Source organism: Amblyomma maculatum, chromosome 10 (genome assembly GCF_055883805.1).
Source record: "Amblyomma maculatum isolate TAMU_Amacu chromosome 10, ASM5588380v1, whole genome shotgun sequence".
Classification (NCBI taxonomy): domain Eukaryota; kingdom Metazoa; phylum Arthropoda; class Arachnida; order Ixodida; family Ixodidae; genus Amblyomma; species Amblyomma maculatum.
The window spans coordinates 112,889,328-112,910,519 of NC_139353.1; the positions used below are offsets into that span (position 1 = coordinate 112,889,328).

The 21,192-nt window shown below is 50.3% G+C and overlaps 1 long non-coding RNA gene across 1 annotated transcript in view; it reads right to left on the reverse strand.

Annotated features, from left to right (window-relative positions):
* LOC146177261 (uncharacterized) overlaps positions 1 to 21,192 on the reverse strand; it is a 91,340-nt gene that overhangs the window by 6,046 nt on the left and 64,102 nt on the right. The window contains exon 4 of the long non-coding RNA XR_014701018.1: positions 16,274 to 16,366. This is a non-coding gene — a long non-coding RNA (uncharacterized LOC146177261). The remainder of the gene's footprint in view (positions 1 to 16,273; positions 16,367 to 21,192) is intronic.

The following is a 21,192-nucleotide window of genomic DNA, read 5'->3' on the forward strand; positions in this document are numbered from 1 at the left end:
AAGCCACTAGGGCCTTTGGCGCGCGTAATACCTCTTTAGACGGATAACATTGACAATTTCTGGGCGCGCCCTGCGTGGCTGGGGTGTGGTCGTATCATACAGGACTATTTTGTAACTAAGCGGTCCGATGTGCCGAATGACTCTGCATGGGCCGAAGTACCGTCGCAAGAGCTTTTCACTCAGTCCACGGTGGCGTACCGGCGTCCAAACATACACTTAGCTTCCCGGCCTGTACTCTGCGTCACGTCGTCGCAAGTTGTAACGCCGGGCGTCTGTTTCTTGCTTCCTCAGCACGTTGCAGGTAGGCGGCGACTTCGCGGTTGTCTTCTGCCACGTGTGGCATCATCGCGTGGAACAGCGTCGTGGGCTTCCTGCTGTACACAAGTTTGAACGGCATCGCTCTGTTTGTCTCCTGGATGGCTGTGTTATACGCGAAGACCACATATAGCAGGATGGCGACCCAAGTTTTATGTTCGGCATCAACTTTCATAGCAAGCATGTCCGCAATAGTTTTATTCAGACGTTCTGTAAAGCCGTTTGTCTGCAGGTAGTAGGCAATCGTCCTCCGTTGGCTTGTCTGGCTGTAGTTCAGGATTGCTTCAATGCGCTCCGCCATAAATACTGTTCTCCGGTCCGCGATGCGCACTTCTGGGGCGCCGTGTAGGAGGATAATTTGGTTTACGAAAAATGTGTCGACGTCCACTACGGAACCGTTAGACCAGGTTTTTTATTTGGCGTGACGAGATAAGGAATCAGTGGCCGCAATGATCTACTTCCTTCCCGTCGATGAATTTGGGAAGGGTCCGAGGAGGTTCATCTCTGTTTTCTGAAAGGACTTTTTTGGGGGTGCTCTCTGGGTCAGTAGACCAGCAGGCCTTGCAGGAGATGTCTTGCGTTTCTGGAAATATTGACATCTGACCGTGGCCAATAATACTCCCGGATTCGGTGCAACGGGCGTGCAAGGCAAAGATTTCCTGTCTTTGGCTCATCGTGGCACGCCAGTTGATTTCCTCACTAATGTTTATAAGCACAAGAGTGTGCGAACCTCATGTATGCAAGGTTCTTCGCAAAGACTTCATTTTGTAATGCGAAGGACGAGGGCCGAAGCTTGAATACAGCAGGAAAGTAAGCGGTCTTTCTTTGTAAGGAATCACCTCGCGTTTCCCGCTCAGGCTCCGATCACTATTGTGCGATATTGCTGGCGCTTACCGGTCCCCAAAAAATGTCTTCGTTGTCTTCATTAGTTGGCGCATTAAGGGGGCTCGTGGCAAGTAGTATGCATTGGGGTGCTTCCTGCCGGATTTGTAGAAGACTGTGATGTCGAATTCTTGAGACGTAGGCTCCATCGCGCAAGTCGGCTAGAGGGTCTTTCAAACTTGCCAGCCAGAAGAGCGCTTGGGGATCGCTTACCACCTTGAATGGTCAGCCGTATAAGTACGGATGGAACTTTGAAGTTGCTCAGAATATCGCGAGGCACTCGTTTTCGGTCATCGAGTAATTTTCTTTGGCTTTCAATACGGCGGCACACGCTATAACCCTTTCTTGACCTTCACTTCCCCGAACGAGAACTGCGTCTAGAACAACGCTGGTACCGTCTGTAAGTATTTCTGTTTTTCCGTTTTCGTCGAAGTGCTGAAGGATATGAGGGGTCTCTGAGCGGCGCTTAGGTCACTTGAAAGCTTCCGCCTGCGGCGCTTCCCATTTGGAAGAAATATCGGTCTTTATAAGCTGCGTCAAAGGTTTCTCGATGCGCGCAATGTTCCCGACAATTCGTCGATAGTAAGCGTACAGCCCAAGGAACCTGCGCTCGGCTTTTCTGCCGGCCGGGGGGCGGTAACAGAGCACTCGCAGATGTTTTGTCTGTGTCTGGGCGAACTGTCTTGCCCATGGCAAGACGGCTCACTTTAGTGCGTCTGGTGGGAGCAGCTCTGCTCATTAAAGTGCGCCGGCTCACTTGAGAAAGCTCACTGGCTCACCTACATCTGTAGAAGTGAGTGGGTCACTCAGGAGGGGCCGTAGATTATATATATTGTTAGGAGGCACGTCGAGATGTTAGGAGGCGATGGTACGTCGTAGCCGCAACAGTTCACCGTCAGGGACACACTCACAGGAGAACCAGACGTAGCTGCAGCGTCGTCTTTCTCCCCTAGTCCAGCACATCGTCCTCGTCTCTTTCACTGCGTACCGTAACAATACCCCCCCCCCCCCGCGGAAGAAGCACAGTCCCGGTGCGTAGACTACACAGGTGAGCGCGAGAAGGTTTGAGACGGGCGACATGCACGACTTCTGGACGATGGTTTGCAGGAGAGTGGAGGTTCTCAGGGATAATCTCGTACGTCACGTCGGTAAGTTGCCGCAAGATCTGGCAAGGGCCCACGTAGCGGGGCAGAAGTTTCTCGCACATGCCTACACGTCGAGCAGGGAGCAGAGGAGTACAAGGGAGCCAGGAGGGTAGTAGGGGTCATGGTGCTGGAGATCGTAACGGTGCTTTTGAGAACGCTGGGACGCACGAAGCCGGTCTAGAGCAATATGACGGGCGGCATCAGCGCGGGCGATGGCATCAGAAGCGTAATTGCAGGAGGAATTTTCAAGAGGCAGTAAGGTGTCGAAGGGAAGTAGAGGGTCGCGGCAGAAGAGTAGATGAAAGGGAGAGTATCCAGCGGTATCATGCCGTGAGGAGTTATAAGCGAATGTTATGAAAGGTAAAGAGATGTCCCAGTCACGGTGATGGTCAGAAACATTCACATCATATCGGTCAGGGTACGATTAAGGCGCTCAGTAAGACCGTTCGTTTGTGGATGGTAGGCCGTTGTGAAGTAGTGGCGCGTAGCGCATGAGCGCAGAAGGTCATTAACAGCTTTAGAAAGGAAGCAGCTACCGCGATTGGTGAGCAGTTGACGAGGGGCACCAAGAAGCAAGATGAAGTCATGCAAAAGAAAGTCTGCAACGTCAGAGGCACAGCTGGTGGGGATAGCTCTGGTTATGGCATACCGGGTGGAGTAATCGGTTGCTGCGGCAATCCATTTGTTCCCTGAAGTGGATGTAGGAAATGGCCCAAGCAGGTCGAGACCAACTCGAGAAAAGGGCTCAGTTGGACCTGGGAGTGGCTGCAGGGGCCCACTAGGGTGAAGAGACGGGTCTTCCTGCGCTGGCACAGCTCACAGGCGGCGACGTAGCGACGAACAGAGCGGTAGAGACCAGGCCAGTAGAATCGCCGTCGAACATTGTCGTATGTGCGGCACACTTCTAGGTGCCCTGCTGTAGGAGCATTATGAAGGTGCGCAAGAACAGCAGAGCGTAGATGTGTCGGCACAAGCAAAAGGTCTACACCATCTGGGCGCATATTGCGTCGGTATATTGTGTTATTACGCAGAACGAACATACTGATGGGCGGATCGGTGCTGTCGTTGCGCAGGTGATCAATAAGGGGGCGCAGGGAAGGATCACGACTCTGTTCGACGCCGATGTGGAGAAAGTTCGAAATGGACGAAGCGCAGTCGTCAGCAGTATTGTCAGGAATTCAAGAGGGTCAACGGGGTGGCGGGACAAGCAGTCGGCGTCTTGATGTAGGCGGCCTCACTTGTACACAACAGTAAACGTGTATTCTTGTAATCGCGAGGCCCAGCGACCTAAGCGGCCAGTAGGGTCCTCAAGTGAAGACAACCAACACAAGGCATGATGGTCCGTCACTACGGTGAAGGGCCGCCTAAACAAATAAGGGCGGAATTTGGTCTATGCCCAAACAAGTGCAAGGCATTCGCGCTCCGTAATGGAATAATTGCGTTCGGACTGAGATAGAAGGCGCCTGGCATAGGCAAACACACGAGAGTGGTCGTGCTGGTACTGGGCATGGATGGCGCCAACACCATGTCCGCTAGCGTCGGTGCGCAGTTCTGTAGGCACAGACGGGTCGAAGTGCGCCAGTACAGGAGGAGCGGTGAGCGCAGAAATGAGCGTTGTGAAGGCCTGAGCTTGTTCACGGCTCCACGAGAAATTCACGTTTTTCTGCAAAAGGGAGGTAAGGGGACGTGCTAGGTACGCGAAGTTCCGAATGAAGTGACGGAAGTAGGAGCAGAGCCCGAGAAAACTTCGCACATCATTTGTATTACGTGCTGTAGGGAACTCGCGGACTGCGCGAACTTTATCAGGGTCGGGCTGCACACCATTTTCGTCAAACAAATGTCCCAGGATTTTGATCTGGTGGCGGCCGAAGCTGCATTTTATTGCGTTGAGTTGAAGACCGGCGCGGCGCAAGACTGCCAGTATCGTAGTAAGCCTTCCAAGGTGACTTGTGAACGTGGGAGAGAAAACGACAACGTCATCTAAGTAGCATAAGCACGTTGTCCACTTGAAGCCACGGAGAAGCGAGTCCATCATGCGCTCTAAGGTGGCAGGAGCGTTACGAAGGCCAAATGGCATGACCTTGAATTGGTATAGTCCGTCAGGGGTGAAAAACGCGGTTTTCTCTCGATCCCGTTCGTCGACAGCTATTTGCCAGTAGCCGGAACACATGTCGATCGAGGAAAAATAGCTGGCACCGTGCAAGCAGTCGAGGGCGTCGTCAATTCTCGGAGCGGATAAACGTCTTTTTTAGGGATCTGATTGAGGTGGCGGTAATCTACACAGAATCTCCACGTTGGATCTTTCTTTTTGACTGAAACAACAGGAGACGCAAAGGGACTGCAGGAAGGATCAATAATATTATTTGTCAACATCTTGTCGACCTCATTCTGTATCACGTGGCGCTCAGCAAGAGAGACTCGAGAAGGCCTTCGGTGAATAGGGCGTGCATCACCAGTATTGATGCGATGGGTAACGACAGATGTCTGGGCCAAAGGTCGGTCGCCAAAATCAAAAATGTCGCTGTACGAAAATAAAAGGCCGGAGAGAACACTGGCTTGCTGAGGTGTCAAATCCGGTGCTATCATGGGAGTAAAAGGGGCCGAACGAGAAGCTGAACGAGAAGCTGATAGAAGCAGGCAGAGGGACAGGCTTAAGGGCAGAAACTTCGCAGTCAGCCAAAGGAAGCAAGTCAGCGAGTGCAATGCCATGGGGCAAAACTTGGACAGAGCGGCTAAAGTTAAGGACGGGAAGATAGGTTCTGTTATCTATGACGGTCAGGACAGTGTGAGGGAGTATGACGTTACGGTGGAGAACAACATCGGTGATTGGACAAGTGACGTATGTACCATCAGGAATAGCAGGAAACGGGGCCAAAGGAACATACATGGCAACTTCGGGCGGTAGGCGAACAAACTAGACGGAGCAGAGGCGTGGCATGATATCTGTGCGGTCAGAGCACAAAGGCAGGTTTAAACGAAGGAGGCCACTTGAACAATCAATCAGGGCAGAGTGCGCCGTTAAAAAGTCGATGCCTAGGATCACATCGTGAGGGCCGCGGCCGATTACTGTGAAGAGCACAGGGGTAGTTCGACCACAAATGCTCACGCGCGCAGTGCAAAGTCCCACGACGGCAGCAACGCCTCCATCGTCGACGCGAACGGCTGATGAAGAGGCTGGTGTGACAACTTTTTTGAGTCGGCGGCGAAACGAAGAGCTGAGGACGGAAATTTGGGCACCAGTGTCAATGAGGGCGGTAACAGGCATACCATTTACACAGATATCTAGAAGATTGCGGCGATGAGCGAGGGTCGGCAGAGGATTTTCGGGCCGGGTCGTTAATGCAGCTTCACCTCCGGGAGCTGCATTGATCAGTTTTCCGGGAGCGGGCCAGAGAAGTGAGGGGACGAGGAACGGTGAGGTAGGGGCGAGAGAGAACGGCGGGTCTGGGGAGACGGCGATCGGTTGGACATGCGCGGGGATGGCGGGTTCAAGTCACGAGAGGGCGTATCACGAGAGAGGTTGGGTGTGGTCCATAGGCGGTGCTGCGATCATGATAGTAGCGAGGTCGAGGTGGCGGACTCCAACGGCTGCGGCAATGGCGAGAAAAGTGGCCGGCGCGTGAGCAGTTGAAGCAGTTGGGTCGGCTGTCCAAGGTCCGCCATTCTGGGTTGCAGTAGCGTCGGGTAGATTCGGGGTATCGCGTCGGGAAGGGTGCAGTAGGAGCCGCAGCAGCTACCACCGGAACGGTGGGCTGGACAGATGGCTGTGTGGACGGCTGACCAGAGCTGAGGCTTACGCTCGCATTAAGGCCCCCGTTCGCGAATTCTTGGCGAACGACAGCTTGGATCAGTGCTATAGTAGTATCCGCCGGCTGAGGTGTGAATGCGACGGGGGCCATTGCCTCCAGCTCTCTGCGAACGATCCTGGTCAAGTTTGGCTCATGGGACGGCTGCTGCAGTGTTGGCAGATCTTCGCACAAAGACGTAGCAACTGTGTTTGCCAAGTTGTCGAAGCGGGGAGCGATACGACGATGTTTAGCTTGCTCAAACCGCCGGCATACCTCGAGGACGGAGTCGACTGTCGTACAATCTTTGCAAAATAGAAGGTTAAAAGCGTCGTCAGCACTGCCCTTTAAGATGTGGCCCACCTTGTCACACTCGGGCATGGCGCTGTTTACTTTGTGGCATAGAGCTAGTACGTCTTGTATGTACGACAGATATTATTCGGTCGACGACTGTGCTCGCGATGCCAGGTCCTTTTTAGCGCCGAGCTTGCGTCCGATCGGCTTGCCAGAGATCCCGAAGCTTCTATTTGCACATGTCCCAGGATGTTAGATCTCCGTGCGTCTCGAACCAGACGCGCGCCGTACCAGCCAGTAAGAAAATGACATTTGCAAGCATCAACGTTGCGTCCCATCGGTTGTGCTTACTGACTCGCTCGTACATAGCAAGCCAGTCTTCGACGTCGATGTCATCGGTGCCGCAAAAGGTTCCCGGATCACGAAGATGCGCAACGACGACAGTGGGCGCTGGTTGTGCCCCTGTAGAGGTAGCTGCGTCGGACTGCATAGTGCTAGCACCAAGTTGGCAGCCACTACTGAGATCCAGCTTGTGGTATTGGTGTCTTACCCAGCAGCTCCACCAAGATGTTACGAGGCACGTCGATATGTTAGGAGGCGATGGTACGTCGTAGCCGCAACAGTTCACCATCAAGGACACTCACAGGAGAACCAGACGCAGCTGCAGCGTCGTCTTTCTCCACTAGTCTAGCACTTCGTCATCGTCTCTTTCACTGCGTACCGTAACAATATATATATATATATATATATATATATATATATATATATATATATATATATATATATAAAGTTGAGGACAACCCAGTTGAGGACAACTCAACTTAAGTTGAGGACAACCCGAATGGCTATGGAACAAAAAATGGTAGGGGTAATATTAAGAGATAGAAAGTGTGCAGAGTGGGTCAGAGAAATAGTTCAAGTTACCGACATTCTAGTAGAAATTAAGAAGAAGAAATGGACATGGGCAGGGCATGTAGTGCGAAGAGAGGATAACCGATGGTCGCTGAGGGTAACAAACTGGATTCCAAGGGAAGGAAAGCGTAGCAGGGGGCGGCAGAAAGTTAGGTGGGCGGATGAGATTAAGAAGTTCGCAGGGGTCAAATGGGTGCAGCTACCACAGAACCGGGTTAAGTGGAGAAATATGGGAAAGGCCTTCGCCCTGCAGTGGTTATAATCAGGCTGATTATATATATATATATGTATATATATATATATATATATATATATATATATATATATATATATATATATATATATATATATATATATATTGTAAGGAAGACGATGATACACCGCCGACACGAACGACGATGACGACACCGATCAGCTGACGCGTGCATTGAGAGCTCGGACTATATTGTTCAGGAGAGGTTGCGCTCGCTCTACGATCGACTGTGTCACCGGTAACCGTCTCCAGCCTCTGGAATAACCCCTCTTCATTTGGTGGAACGCGCCTGGGAACGACGCTTACACGATCACCGTGGAGCTCCGCAGCCGTACGATACCTATGGCGACAAACGAGGTAAGCCAACAGCAGGTGACAGGCCCTTCGCAGTCCATCTCATGCTCCGGTGCCATTCGGCAGCGAGACCCTGCAGTTTTCAGCGGGCAGGGCGACCAGGACATTGAAGATTGGTTGGCATCGTACGAGCTGGTGAGTCGTCATAACACTTAGGATGACTGCAGGAATATCAACAACGTCGTCTTCTACCTGAGTGACGTTTCTAACCTATGGTATAAAAATCATGAGACTGACATGCCAACGTGGCCAAACTTCATAAAGTTCACGGACGTTTTCGGTCGCCCCACAGTTCGGAAACTACGCGCTAAAGAAGCCCTGTGCGTACGAGTTCAGCGTGAAGGGGAAACCTTCACAAGCTACATTGAAGACTGTGTGGATTTATGCTAGCGTGTCGACCCGTCTATGGATGAGGCTGCCAAGATAAAATACATAATGAAAGGCACTGATGCCGATGCATTTCTCGTGCTGTAGGCAAAGAGCCCAACCACGGTGACCTCAGCGTACAACCTTTGCCAAAGTTTCGAGGAAATGCTCCAGCAACGCCTCTGCACTCGTCGCTCTCCCGCACTTGCTGCGTCCATCTCTGGCCTGGCTGTGAGCAGCGACATTTTGGCTCCCATCAAAGATTTTATTCGAGATGAGGTCTTCCGACAACTTGGGCTTTTGTCCGGCCCACGCCCGTCGTCTACAACCCAGCTACTTAACCCTGCGATCCGACACACCATTACACAGGAAGTTGCCGATGCACTTTCCAGTTTTGGCCAGCCAGCGCCAAAACTATCGATCCTGTCCCACTGCAGCCCGCACCTCTTGCTGCACCATTGAGTTATAACCCCCCTGTTGTCGTGCCGCCTCTACCTGTACCAGTACAAATGCCTCCAACATATGCACAAGTAACCGCTCGCCCTCCGCCGCTACAGTCCTTTGCGTATGTGCCGACTATGGCCCCACCGACTATCTCTTCACGGTTACGATCAACGACGCTTCCCTACAATCCTTGGCGCACGAATGACAACCGGCCTAACTGCTATGCCTGCGGAATTCCAGGCAACGTCCCACCTATGCCGTCGTACTCTGCGTCCTGCCCCTGCACGGACTATGGCTGACTGCAGTTATCAGTACCACACCATGCACCCACATTCGGTGACATCTCCAGGGAAGCCCACAGCTCATCGGGCTGCCAGCACATTCCATTGCACCGTTTGCCGTCCCCTCGCCGTCAGTCCTTGTCGCCAATGCGGCGTCGCAGCGTTACACAAGACTCGCAAAACTAGCAGCCGCAGTTCCTGGGGCACGAACTGCGCACATTTCGCTTACCCCAAGTCCTCGTCTGTCTCCGCCGAACGTTCTCGAAATTTTTGTTGACAGTGTTCGTGCACTTGCACTCCTCAATACAGGGGCCACTCTCTCCGTCATTAGCGAAGGTTTTGGCCGCTCGCTTCATAAAGTTATCATCCCGCCTCTGGACTCTCTCTTCGTACCGCCAGCGCTGATTCCGTTCGTCCGTCTGCTGCTCGCACAGCGAGTGCAGTTATCGCGGACGTCTTATACATCGTCGAGATTTTAGTGCTTGCGTCATGCTCGCATGACTTAATTCTTTGCTGGTATTTCCTTTCCCGTCACAATGCTGTTTTTGACTGCGCCCGCGCCCACGTCGCCTTCTCTGCGCTCTGTGATGCGGTTCTTGACCATGCGCCGTCTTTTTCTTGCGCCAAACTTGTTGTCGCCGACGATACCGACATTCCGCCCAACTGTGCTGTGACTGTTCCCGTGTGTGTACCTACTTCTCCAAATGCGAATGTTCTTTTTTCGCCATCTCCCAAGTTCGCCTCTCGCCGTCACCTCCTTCTTCCCTTTGCTATCATCGATATTACCTCAGGTGCCGCTGACATTGTTGTTGCGAATACCTCAACCGCTGTGGGCCCGCTACTTCGTGGCGAATGCCTTGGACATATAGAAGTTGCTGACCTCATCTCGCCGTTTGAAGTTGATGGGTATTTACCACAGAGTGCCCACGTATATCCTTCCTAACGCATATTACTGCGTCTTCCGACAAACGGAGTTCGGACCTTTTTTCAATCGCCTGTGGCCAGTGACCTCGACCTGACTCACCGAGAGCAACTGTTTGCTCTCCTCAACCAGTTCTGTTCTTCGGTTGACGCTCAGACGACTTCCTAGGGCCGTGCGACCGAGGTTGTTTACCACATTGACACCGGCACTCATGCCCCTCTTCGTTAGCGCCCTTAACGTGTTTCGCCTTCGGAGCGCCGTGTTATTGCTGAACAGGTCGACGAGATGCTACAACGTGGTGTATTTCAAACTTCATCTAGACTGTAGTCGTCTCCCGTAGTACCTGTGAAAAAGAAGGATGGCTCCATAAACTTTTACGTTTTCTACCGCAGTCTTAACAAAATTACACATAAAAACGTATACCCACTACCCCGTATTGACGACGCCATCGATTGTTTACAAGCAGCAGAGTTACTGTCGTCCCTGGATCTGCGCTCTGGCTATTCGCAAGTACCTATGGCTGAGTCTGACCGACCCTAAACAGCCTTTGTTTGGTCTTTGCAACGCTCTTGTTACCTATGAGCGAAAGATGGACAACATCTTACGCGGCCTCAAGTGGAGCATTTGTCTTTGTTATTTGGATTATATCATCGCTTTTTCTCCAGATTTTCCGATGCACCTCTTGCGCTTGCACCAAATCGTGAGCTGTCTCAATGGCGCTGGTCTCCAACTTAACCTGAAGAAATGTCGTTTTGGCACCCGGAAGCTCACAATACTGGGTCATGTTGTGTCCAAAGATGTCGTCCTTCCTACCTGGACAAACTACGTGCGGTCACTGAATTTCCAAAACCGACGTTTGTTAAAGAGCTGCGCAGCTTCGTCGGCCTATACTCATATTTTCTCAGTTTTGTAAGCAATTTCGCTACCATAATTGAACCGCTTACAAAATTGCTGAATTGTCCAGCCGACTTGTCTACATGGACCCTACTGTGCGACGACGCTTTCACTATGGTCCTACGTGTACTAACTTCACTGCCCAATCTCCGCCATTACGACCCATCCGCTCCTACAGAGGTGTACACTGACTCCAGCGGCATCAGCGTCGGTGCTGTCCGCGCTCGATGCAAACCCGGCTTTTTCGAATATGTGGTTGTTCACGCTAGCGGAGCGCTAACGAAAGCTGAATTCAACTACACCGTCACGGAAAAGGAGTTTCTTGCAATCGTATGGGCCTTAACAAATTTTCGCCCTTATGGCAGCCGCTTCAACGTCATCACCGACCACAATGCCCTCTGCTGGTCGGCCTTGCTGAAAGACCCTTCTGGACGCCTCGGCCGCTGGGCTCGTCGCCTTGAAGACTGATTTTGACGTGATCTATCGATCAAGATGCAAACACTCCGACGTTGACACCTTGTCGCGATCGCCGCTGCCTTCTTCTGCACCTCCTTCTTCTTTAACCCCCAATAAACCCCTCTTATATATATATATATATATATATATATATATATATATATATATATATGAAGGAAAGAAGCCAACAGTCGGCGAGGCCAAGGAAAGCGTTGGGGATGATACTTTGTCTTTCTTTTTAATGTATACTCGGATAATCACAGAAATTAGTAATGTAATCTGTTTAGGGGAAAGATAATTAAACACAAAGTAGAAGCAAAAACGACGTGCCGCACGACCTCGGAATATCGCGTCCGGTGCTCTTCCAACTGAGCTACATCGGCCGCTGTTCCCCCTGCTACTTGCTTGGGTATTTATGTTGTCTGTATACGAAACTTGAGAGTGTTCACCAGCGCCACCCTCAGCCATAGCGGCGGACGTGGTACGTCCTTTGTTACCGCCAGCGTCACGTAGAACGTGATCAAGAGCGAGGACGAAAGCTGTGCTAGAACCCTCTTACGGTACCTATGGCTTCAAGACTGCCAGAACCGAGACCCCCGTAAGCTACAAGCAGATCAATTAAGGGGAAATGAGGGTGCTCGTTATAATGCATGAATTAAAGAAGCCAACAGTCGGCGAGGCCAAGGAAAGCGTTGGGGATGATGCTTTGTCATTTTTTTTAATGTTTACTTGGATAATCACAGAAATTATTAATGTAATCTGTTTAGGGGAAAGATAATTAAACACAAAGTAGAAGAAAAAACAACGTGCCAATGGTGGGGACCGAACCCACGACCTCCGAATATCGCGTCCGGTGCTCTTCCAACTGAGCTACATCGGCCGCTATCCCCCCTGCTACTTGCTCGGGTATTTATGTTGTCTGTATACGAACCTTGAGAGGGTTCACCAGCGCCACCCTCAGCCATGGCGGCGGACGTGGTACGTCCTTTGTTGCCGTCAGCGTCACGTAGAGCATGATCAAGAGCGAGGGCGAAAGCTTTGCTATATATATAACACCAGTAGTAATATAAAGGAAAATCAATTTTGGCCCTTACTTGACCCAGCCTGCGAGGGCATTTAGCATCATTTTCTGCCAGCGGTCCTGACTGCAGTTGCGGTTCTGCCTGTTGAGACGGCTGAGGAAGGTGCTACAAAAGAACGCGGAACAATCGGGCCACTTCGCTCTGCTTTCTCTGCTCCCGACACTAACAGTCACCGCGTACAAAGTATGCTTGGCGTACAACATTGGCCTCGATCCCCTAACCCCCTGCCTCGAGGGCGTCGAGGGCTATTCTTTGCCAAATAAGGCTGCTTTACTCCCCCTTCAGTGGCACCGGGTGTCATACTATATTACGTATACAGAGCCAAAAGGATTGCCGCGGACCACTTTACACAGCGGACGAGAGCGTGTACCGGTCCCCACTCATCGGCATGAAACAAAACCACAAAACTGCAAGACATAAAAATTACAAGGATTCAGCGCTACTGAACCAATAACTGAGCGAAACCATTAGCTGCGGGTGACCGAGCATTCTTCTTCTCTTTTTCTTCATCCTCCGCCCATATATAAAGCCCCGCTTTAAATAAGCCGTGTAAACGTGCCTTATTGGCCTTATTGCTAGGAGCCTTGAATGCAAGGCTCCTAGCAGGCTGATTCTGACATAATCGTTCCATGTGAAACGAGAGACCCAATTTGGCAGCTCCTGCCAGCCCATCTCACTTTTGTGCCATGTGAAGTATGACGTAACGCGCTGCGCCATGGCTTCGACCACGCTGCGCCAACCGCTTGAGTTGGTAGCCCAGCTCTCAACGTAGTGTCACGTGGGGTGTGACGTCACAGCATCACGTGGGTGCGGCCGCGCTACGCCGACCGCTTGATTTAGTAGCCCAGCTCTCACCCTAGGGTCAGGTGTGGTGTGAAGTCATAGCGTCATGTGGTTGCGGCCGCGCCATGATAAAGGCTCGAAACCTAGAGTAGTATTTCTTTCGCAATAAAAAAAAAGTGCGGACACCAGCAGGAGTGCGCCTGCGGTACCCGCCGGAAGATCCGAAGACAATGGGCTCGTTGTGACAATGAAAAGGAAGGGCGTTATATTTGCTTTCTTGCTTTGCGTTTTGAAAACTCTCACCCGGCTCCGACAGACAAGGCTCACTGAACGAGAAAAAAGCGCCTTTTCAAAAGAACGGCCGTTCCAGACATTTATCCGGTCTCTATTTATAGAACAAAACCAAAAGAACGGCGCACTCCGCTCAATCTTCAATTCTGAATGATGTCTTGAATTCGTATTGTTTGACTTCTAATATTTCTCTATGCATATACTTGTAATTTTTGTATTGCATAATGTTTGAATGTGCCCCTTCTGCTAGAACCATGCACGGTCCGCAGTATTTCAAATAATAAAATAGAAGACAGCCGAGCGCGAGGTGATTATTGCGAGTCTTGCGAGAAAGGGCAGGAGGTTGCTTTCTCGCATTGCTAATAGACGGCGCGGCACGGAAAAGTTCACTGAACGAGAGAACCAGCAACCAGATTTGCGAAAGATCCGACGGCTCCGACCACTCCGATGGCTCCGACCGCTCCGGCCGCTCCGGATTCGACGGCTTCGGCGGATCGGGCTCCGACTTTGCAGAGCCAAATGGCTCATCAGCTTTTTGAAAGGAGCGGCTCCGAAGATCCGGCTCGCTCCGGAGTTACCCATCCCTAGGGCGAACATAATCCCTGCTAACGATATGACCCAGTAATCGCAGTTCCTCGTAAGCAAAGTGGCAATTCTCTACTTTCAAAGTTAACCGTGATACATTTATAGCTTCTAGAACTGTCCGAAGCCTTTTCAGGTTGTTACAAAAGTTAGAGCCTAAGACAACCGTATCATCTATTTATACGAGGCTGATCAGTCATTTCAAGCCTGCCAGCACAGTGTCCATTACACGTTTAAGCATGGCTAGTGCGAAGCACAGTCCAAATGACATTACCTTGAATTCGCAGAGGTTGTCTGGTGTTATGAACGCCGTCTTCTCGTGGTTACTTTCGTCGACCTCAATTTGCCAGCACATGCTCTTCAAATCCATTGACAAGAAGTACGAGCGTTGCAGATATGGTCTAGACTCTAAAGTATCGTCGATGCGAGGGAGCGGGTAGACATCCTTCTTCGGGACGTTATGCAAACGGCAGTAATCAACGCAGAAGCGATGTACCGTCTTTCTTCGCCAGGATGACTGGCGCCTCTCAGGGGCTTTTCAATGCCTGAATTACATATCCACGTAGAATTTCCTCAACTTGATTGTGGATAGATTGGCGCACAGGATGCGATGCATGGTACGGCCTTTGATGAATAGGTCGGGCTTGTTCGTCTGTGATAATGCGAAGCTTTTCTAACGGAGTGTGTCGCAGCTTTGCTGCTGAAAAAAAAAAAAAAAACATTCGCTGTAGCTTTCAAGAAGAAAGCGAATCCAGTGTTGCTTGTTCTTGGGGTAGTGGTACATAAGTACGCGAGTATGCTGTCAGGGAAGCCAGCGCTACGAAGATGGCGTCCGTAGGCGTAGCGCTGGCTTCCCTGACAGCATACTCGCGTCCGTCGCTGAGAGCCTTATTAAATAGCTCCGACAGGGAATGCAAGACAGCAGGCTGCTGAAATGACGGCCTGCTAGGACGTCCGGTGCCTGTGCCCTACATACACAACTTGCCCCATAGCCTTAAATAGGCTGCGGGAAAGTGCGGCATTTGTATCGTCTTAACAGCCCCACAAAAGCTGTCTAGGATGTGCCGCATGGTCAGCAGTACGTACCAGACAAAACCCTGCGCAACAAAACACGCCACGCGCTTTGTGAACTGCCCCATTAGTGTGGCGTATTAATCCCATTGTCCTGTAGTATATGTTACATTGGGCAAACAGGCCAGTGCCTCATCCCCATTCTATGTCGTAGGGACGATTCTTCATATTCACTCCATGTTGGAGCCGACCTATCCAGTGCGTAGACATTCTGGAGCTCCAATGGATCGTCCCAGCTGTACGCGGCAACTCGACCATACTCACCGAACCAGTCCTCTAGTTATTATACTGGACTGCTGTCGGAAATTCGGGGCTGTCGGCGCTGCTGGATCGCAATCGAAACAGGTACTGTAAAGTGAGCCATTGTTAATGCAGAAGCCTCCTTCCGGGTTTGGTAGGTACTGGTAGCAGTTCGTGTTCAGGTTGGACCTGGGCTGTGGGTACGTCTTCCGGAGGAATACGAATAGGGCTGTTATCTCGATATGTGGTAGTAATCCAAAACATTAGGGGAGGCCCCACTACCACATTAGGGGAGGCCCCTCCAACCTTGCCACCACCTAGTGGTGGCAAGGTTGTAGGCAACAATCGAAGAGGATGATAATACTCTGAAGTAAACTATTTAGTCAATCTGCGACCGCGAAATACGTAATTCGACGTCTGCGATAGCAGGACGCGCACTCGTTGGTCGTGGAAGTACGACTGCCCGGTGCACTTTTCAGGGCTGAATGTAAATTCGTAACAGAAATATCAGTTTGAAGAGATAAATTGTGACTAGCATAACCGAGAACATTGCAGAAACAGTCACTCATGGCTATTACTTTTCGCGATACATGTCGACGTATATCGCGAAACAAAGCAACATAATACCCAATACCGCAACCAAAATCATGCCCAAAGAGAACGAAATTGTAACGTGAGCTGAGTGATAAGACCGCATGCTAGTGGCAGTTAGAAAGCAACAAATGAAGATTAGAATGTTTCGCCCCCATTATGAAATGAATATAAAAAAGGAAGGCTGTTTCTATTGCCGCCACATTGCGCTCTTAGCCAGTTTATGACATCTCTAATTTTTCAGTCAGTCTATTGTCCTAATTCATAAAAATAGCTCCACGCAGCTTAGAAAGATGTGTCCGATGGATAGACAGCAATGTTTGGTCTTACAATTTTCATGAATATCCCGGCTATATAACAAAATGAAACATTTTCCTTCATCGTCCCAGTAAATCATTGTGTATTTAACTGTTTTTGTTGTATCTGGAAGACAAAAATACGTGAATATTGTCAAGCTCAGAATTTCATAAACACTCCGGGCCGTTTGGCGTTTCTTCGCGATTATTTTATCTCCAAACAGCAGACAGCTATACATATCACAAGTAGACACTCTAGAGTGTGTGAAGCTTTTCAAGATCTTATCAATTTGGCGCTATTTCTGTGTGCGTAAGCCGCCCACTCCGCCACTACATGATTACCATGCCAGCGCACAGAGCAATTACAGTGAAAGTTTATTTTGAGACATTGATTGCGCTGAGTGCCTTCCTAACTCCTCACACACACCCAAGGTACCACCGGAAAGATATGAAGCCGGCATTAACTAAAATGTCGATAGCATGTAGCTTTCTGCGACTGACTGTGATGCCCATCAATTTGTTTCTTTTATTTGATTTTTTTATATATTACCTGAGCACATGCAATGTTTTCTACTATGCAAAATGACTCAGCTTCCGCCACCAACAAAGCGGTGGTTAAATGTTTAAATGTGACTGATATCAAGTAAAATAAGTGCAAATAAATATTAAAAAGCAATAAACAACACAAAACGTAGGCAATTAATCAAAATAATGAAATTGTACACTTAACACTTCAGACAGTATTTCCATTTCACATATGTGGAGCACAACTGAAGAAAAACATGCTATTCGGTTATCCCGACGCCAGTAGTATCTGATAATTGTATCCGTTATGAGTACATAAACATACTTGGAACAGTTATACATGCCATTTCCGCATTATAACTGGCTTGTGATAAAGGCACCAACCAAAATTTGAGGTGACGCATTGGTAGGAATGACTGTTAGACGTTAATTCCTGAGGTTGGTATAAAATTTGTGTAGTTTTCGTTGCCTGCGTAATTCACCACATGCAAAATTTGCATAGTTTAGATAATGCAATTAAAGATGTTTACATTGTCATAAAAAGGTACACCTTAGATGTAAGAGATGTAGTATATAGTTTTACTAGCGCTTTTTTTTAACAGATTTTTGTTGCACACACAAAAAAAGACAATATTGCAGGCAGAACATAATTTTAAACACCAGATGACAAGTACAGTAATTCAAGCAGTAAATGACCTTGCGATGCAATTATATATTTTAATTCACCATTGACTTAGTGTATAGTAGACCAGCGTGCCCTATTTGATGTTTAGATGATATAAGCCCAGAGCTTTTATGTTGATGACTTTCAGGCGTTTACATTTATCAGCACGGAATCCATCCGCATGGTTCCCTCTTGCTCTAAAGGTTACATCCAAGATGCTTTAATTATTAAACAACGGGTAAACGCAAGCCCATTTTTGCAGTTCTTGTCTAGGGTTGTTTTTCTGGTGGAACTGTGCCTCAGTTTATTCGTTTCCAAAATAAAAAAAAAGCATTATCAGTGAGAATATTGCCAGGGGCGCTCGGAGCGAAAGACGTTGAAGTGGCGCTCGGGGAACAAAGGACGAAGTGAATCGACTCCGGACTAGAAGGACGTACCTAAAGCTTGGACCGTGTAATAATTCCACCTGCACCGGCTCTGATAACCTAGCCCTAGTCGCCAATATCGTGACAAATCTGGTGGAGGTCAGGTCTGATATCCCGTACCCCTCCGCTAAGCAGGAGTGCTGGTCATATATTCGAGTAAACGCCTCTTCACCGCACCAGCCGCAGACAACGAGGCCTACCACCTGGGTTTTCCCCATCGGCTATGACTACCGGAAGCCACGACGTCGTCGCAATGCCTGGAGCGGCACCTACTTACGTGACGTTTCAGATCCCCCGCGTCCCAAAGACCTTTCACGGGGACACCTATGAAGACGTCGACGACTGGTTGCAGCACTACGAAAAGGTAGCTACCTTCAATCTCTGGGATGACGCCGCCCGGCTTCGCAACGTCTACTTCAGCCTTGAAGATGGCGCTCGGACATGGTTCGAGAACCATGAAGACCAGCTGTCTTCCTGGAGTGAGTTCAAGCGTCATCTTGAGGCTGCTTACGGTAGCTCAGATCGCCGCGAACGGGCCGAACGCGCTCTCCAATCTCGGGTTCAAATGCCTAACGAAACCGTCGCGGCATATATCGAAGACATGACACGCTTCTTCAAGCGGGCAGACCCTACAATGTCCCAGGACAAAAAGCTGCGCTACCTCATGCTTGGCGTTAAAGAGTAGCTTTTTGCTGGCCTGGTGCGCAGCCCACCGAAAACTGTCGCAGAATTGCTTGCGGAAACATCCACGATAGAAAAAGTGCTTCAGCAGCGAGCGTCGGCACAGAATCGTACCGTCCACGCCACCTCCGTCTCTGCCGAGTTACCATCGCATGGCATGGACGCATCGGCGCTACTTGAGCTCGTACGTTCGATTGTGCGCGACGAACTCAGACTGCTGTATGGCGCACATCAACCACCTCCATTGCGAGCGTTGTCCGCGACGAAGTGCAGCAAGAGCTCCGTCCTCCGTTTCCAAGCGGTGAACCTCACCCTGCTCCTCCTGTTACGCCACCTGAGTGCCAGCGTCCCACATACGCCGAGGTGCTGCAATACTCGCCGCCCCAGTCGCCGACCGTCATTCCTGGTAACGTAGCTGCAACAACAACACCGGCCCCCGTGATCCAGTACGTAACGGATTACCGACAGTCTAGACGGAAAACAGACGAGTGGCGTACCCCCGACCGACGGCCTTTATGCTTTAACTGCGGCGAACCGGGTCATGTCTATCGGCGCTGTCCCTACCATCGACTGGGCCTCGAAGGTTTTTCCGCCGATTCTCCGCGGCCTCGCTACGGCGAACCGCCCCGAGCCGTTGAAGATTTCCTCAATGACCAGCGCCGTGGTGTTCCGTCTCGTCTGCGGCAATCTCAATCACCGTCGCCGAGGGCTCACCCTTCGCCATCTGCTGCGAGGTCCTCATGGGCAGCGCAGGGCCGATTGACCAGCCATCAGCGGGAAAACTAAAACCAGCGACCTTCGGGGGTAGGCTCGCTGGACATCGCTGCGTGGGAGACCCCCAATCGACGCGGACGCGGAAACTCTACGAATCGACATTGCAAAAGTCCGCGGTTGCCGATTATAACGCTACCTCGACGTCACCACGACGCACCCGCAACGACGACGAATTGCCGGTGGAATCGACGACGCACCAACGCACCCGCAACAACGACGAATTGCCGGTGAAACAGACGACGCAACAACGCACCCGCAACAACGACGAATTACCGCTGCAACAGGTGAGGCGACAACGCACCCGCAACGACGACGAATTGCCGGTGGAACGGACATCGCAGGTGAAGCATACCGCGTACACCGACGCAGAGCACTCAAACACTCAGAAGCCTGATATTCGCGAGAAGCTGTCGTTGGACATACCAGTAATACTGGATGGTAGCTATGTTCGAGCTTTGTTGAATACTGGCGCTGATTATTCTATTTTGAGCAGCCAGTTTGCCGCGATTCTCAAGAAGTTTTTGACTCTGTGGGCTGGCACACACGTTCGCACTGCGGGTGGTCATCTGGTTACTCCTCTAGGCATGTGCACGGCCAGGATTCAAATTCAAGAGTCGACATTTGTGGTAAGCTGCCTCGTTCTGAAAAGCTGCTCACGTGACCTAATTCTGGGCGTAGATTTTCTTCGTGAATATGGCGCAAATATTGACCTCCGGGATTTTAAGGTCTCGTTTTCCACTGAGAAAGCAGTGGCCCTCAGCAGTACACAGCGACCACTCAATGTTCCCCGAGTTTATGCTGACAGTGTCATGCTGCCACCCCGAACCAGCACCTTCGTTAATGTCAAATGTAATGCACTTCACGATGGTGATGCAATAGCCGAAACTAACCTCTCGTTACTGTTGACGCAGGCAGTCTTCGTGGCTCGCAGTTTGATCCATCTTAACTGTGGTCGGTCCAAGCTACTTGTTGCCAATTTTTCGCACGAGTATCGATACCTTTTTCGGAATACTTTCGTAGCTTTCGCGGAACGCATATCTGGAGTCTCCGAGTGCTTGTCCACAGAAACCGTGCCACCGCCTATATCCCTCGATAACCTCGATATTAGCTCAGAGCTATCGGTGAACCAGCGTGAACAGCTGTTTTGATTGTTACTCGAATTCAGAGAGTGTTTTGCATCATCGTCAAAAGTGCATCAGACTCCAATTGCCAAGCACCAGATCGTGACGTTCGATGATGTGCGCCCAATTCACCAGCATCCCTACCGCGTCTCTTCGACAGAGCGCGAAGTTATTAAGTCACAAGTTAAACAAATGCTCGAAGATGATGTTATCCCGCCTTCAAATGGCCCATGGTCCTCCCCAGTCCTTCTAGTTAAAAAGAAAGACGGCACATTACGTTTTTGCGTCGATTACCGCAAGCTGAACGCCGTAACCAAGAAGGATGTTTATTTACCCCTTGCCGCGGATTGACGACTCTCTCGACCGCCTTCGGCGTGCGAAGTACTTTTCGTCAATCGATCTGAAAAGTGGCTACTGGCAGATTGAGGTAGATGAGCGAGATCGTGAAAAAACGGCCTTTGTCACACCCGACGGACTTTACGAGTTTAAAGTTCTATCTTTCGGAATTTGTTCCGCGCCGGCCACATTTCAGCGGATGACGGACACTGTCCTCGCCGGGCTTAAATGGCAGTGTTGCATAGTCTACCTAGATGATGTGGTGGTCTTCGCAGAATCGTTTTCACAACATCTTAAGCGCCTGCGGTCAGTACTCGAAGCCCTTCGATCCGCTAACTTGACACTTAAGCCACAGAAATGTCACTTTGGCTACCAAGAGCTTAAATTCCTCGGTCATGTCGTAAGCGCTGCCGGCGTGAAGCCCGAC